At 44.4% G+C, this 2,863-nt stretch overlaps 1 protein-coding gene across 1 annotated transcript in view; it reads right to left on the bottom strand.

Annotated features, from left to right (window-relative positions):
* Nucleotides 1-2,863, bottom strand: part of grid2ipa (glutamate receptor, ionotropic, delta 2 (Grid2) interacting protein, a) — a 61,081-nt gene that overhangs the window by 37,213 nt on the left and 21,005 nt on the right. The gene's annotated exons all lie outside the window — the stretch shown is intronic.

The following is a 2,863-nucleotide window of genomic DNA, read 5'->3' as shown; positions in this document are numbered from 1 at the left end:
TATATATATTTGTCTTGCAAATGTCTCAAACGTGATCAAAACTCCTGCAACATGAGAACAAGGTTCTGCAACTCTCGTGAGGAAGTCGAGTTCTGTTGCAAACATTTTGAAACATTTTGGAAACCCCCTTAAACTTGGTCACCATACGTTGTAGCCAAGTTAGAGGCTGCCTTTAATATATTTTGTTAATATTCGTAAGAATAAAACTGTTTTGTTTCACCTTAGCTTTTTGTCTTCACATTCGTCAATAGATGTTAGCTCATAGTAAATCAATATCAAAGTACTGTAACTCTCAGCAAGAAAGGAAAAAATACATGTGTCCTTTGAGCTTTGACAATATTAAGGTATATCTGAAGTTTTAGAGGTGATTTACATCAGAATGGTTTTGTTGAATATGCAAAAGTTTTTTTTTTTTTTAGTTTTTTGCCTTGTGTCCACAAAAAAAAAGGCTGTTTTAGGAGCCCCAAATCAGTATATTTTAAAACAAGTTTCAGCCTGAATAAAATCTTGAAATACCTTCCTGGAGATTTTCTGTAGACAACTAAAAGGCAACGTTTTAAAAATGATACTGAAGACGGTGCAGTGTTCATGAGGGTATTTTTAGAAACGACAAAATAAAAGACTGTTCCCAATAAAGAAAAAGAAAACTGCTATGGTGTGGACAAGGCTTTAGAGTTTTGGGTGTGGATCTTAAACTAATAGCAGCTTTTGATTCAGCCGACTTGAATCAATATCGGCCCCTAAAGTGAAATATTCCACTTTAACGCCTCGTCGTCTCCCAGCAGGTCTGTTTTTCTCCCTGTCGGCTCAGTTTTGGTACACTCCTGTCCCTCTCGGCCAAAACAACCGAAGCTGCCAGTTTACGGCCCGCAGGATCAACAGTACAGGTGATACCTTTTCAACAGATCTGACTCAGCTGTGAACCGATGGACTGGAAGCGCAAACCCTCCCACCCCACTTCCCCCCACACCCTTTAGCTTCTTTTTCTCACAGTTACTGTCACAGATTGGAATTTGAAAATCATGGGAAACTCCAGAAAGTGGAGAGACAAACTGCTGTGGTTTCACACCAATAACTGCAGTCAGTTCACACCCATCCGATAACGTCTTGTGTTGTCTTTTTATTTTATTTTATTTTTTACAGATGCCAGGTTGGATGCGTTTTATCATAGCAGCCAATTAAATTGTGTCAGCTGTTAAATCAGCTCAACCAGCTGCTTTCACACGAACGTTCAGTCACTTCAGATGTTTTTTTTTTGTTTGTTTTAGTTCTTTTGCACATGTGGAGCGTGCGTGAAAATCAACACGCGCCTCCGTTTGGGCGGAGGCCCTGATCCAGGAGCAGTAGTGTTCGTGCCGTGGAATGACAACGATGAGGGGGAAAAAGCCAGTTTTTCACACGGTGGGCGGAAATAGATGGTGACGGGGGACACATAAAAGGCAGAGCTGAGGTTTGGCATTGACGTCACTCAACGTTCAAGACGACGAGGAGCTTCGCTGAAAGGAAGCCACACGGAGCAGCAGCCCACAAGCATTTCACTCAGGAACGGATCGGGCACCGCAAGTGGAACAATAGGCCTCCGCAGACACATGCATGCATGTGTTGGTACACAACCCAAGACATAAATGCTTCTGAGTGTGCACCAAGTCGGACCCTTCGGTTTGAAGAGTTTCCACGTTTGCACCTTTGTCGGAATCGCAGCTCTGAGCTCGGAGGCATGAAATCGTATACCTCACTAATCACGACGACCTCCTCTCCAGCATCTTAACCCCTCATCTGTCTCTCGCACTCGTCACGCAGGCACGAACAGGCTCCCCACCCCCCCACCCCCGTTCCTCCACCCTTCACCAACACGCCCAACGTCGCTTCGGAGCCAGCCACCAGATCCCACACTTTTCACCGCAGAGCCGAGGATTAGAAAAGAAGGCATTTCCCGAACGGTCTGCGGCTTACGTGACGACATGATGGTCGTTCACTTTAATTCCCTTTAGATTCCCCCTTTCGCTCGACTCTGCTGCTCCAGTAAAGCACGAACAGACAGTAAATAACGGTTTAAAGCAGAAAAGCTCCTGTGCAGACACGCTCTCTGGAAAAGCGTTTAAGTTTTTATTGTCAAGTTGAAAGGCGTATGGAAGACTGTTTTCCGCAGCTGGGAATCAGCAGGCTCACATCTCTATGTTTCTATCAGTGAACAAATTAAACCTCCTGGTAAAGGTGGAATGAGAACCAGCGAGCGGCTCGTCAGAAATAAATGACTTCCATGTTGAACTCTGAGGTCGGATCTGCTTTCAAGGCCTCTGAGGGTGTTGCGTAACCGTCGAACCTTCTGTCTGATCCGTGCTGCGCTGATCCGGTCAGCGATGACTCAAAAAGGCTGCAGGGGGAGTCGTGGAAACTCCAGCGCACCTGTGTGAAGGTGGCAGGACAGAGGAGATGAAGGGTGGGAGGAGGAGAGGAGGAGGCTGCAGTGGGAGGTGTCTAGATGGAGAGATCAGAGTGATTTTGTTCCGCCTTCCGTCCATCACTCTTTCTTACTGACTTTGTGCACATTTACAGATAAAAGTTAGGAGGGTGGTGTCTTTTGTTCTGATCTTTTGTTTTTTTTTGTAATCCTCTCCACCTGCAGGGTCGAAAGCGTTTTCAGCTGATAGCTCAGATCTTATGAACTGGGCTGCTGTGCTAAGCTTCTGAACAAATAACCATAACAAGGAAAATAAATAAAGTTAAGGGAGTGATATTTACCTGAAGATAGGGATGCACGATATTGGATTTTTGGCCATATCTGATATATTAAAACTTATTTGGCTGATAACCGATACCAATATATTGTTTTCCCTAGACCTACTACACTATATATATATAT

Source organism: Nematolebias whitei, chromosome 15, assembly GCF_014905685.2.
Source record: "Nematolebias whitei isolate Nwh7 chromosome 15, NemWhi1, whole genome shotgun sequence".
NCBI classification, from domain to species: domain Eukaryota; kingdom Metazoa; phylum Chordata; class Actinopteri; order Cyprinodontiformes; family Rivulidae; genus Nematolebias; species Nematolebias whitei.
Note: the sequence above shows the minus strand (reverse complement) of the source record. Positions and strands in the feature narration are given on the sequence as shown.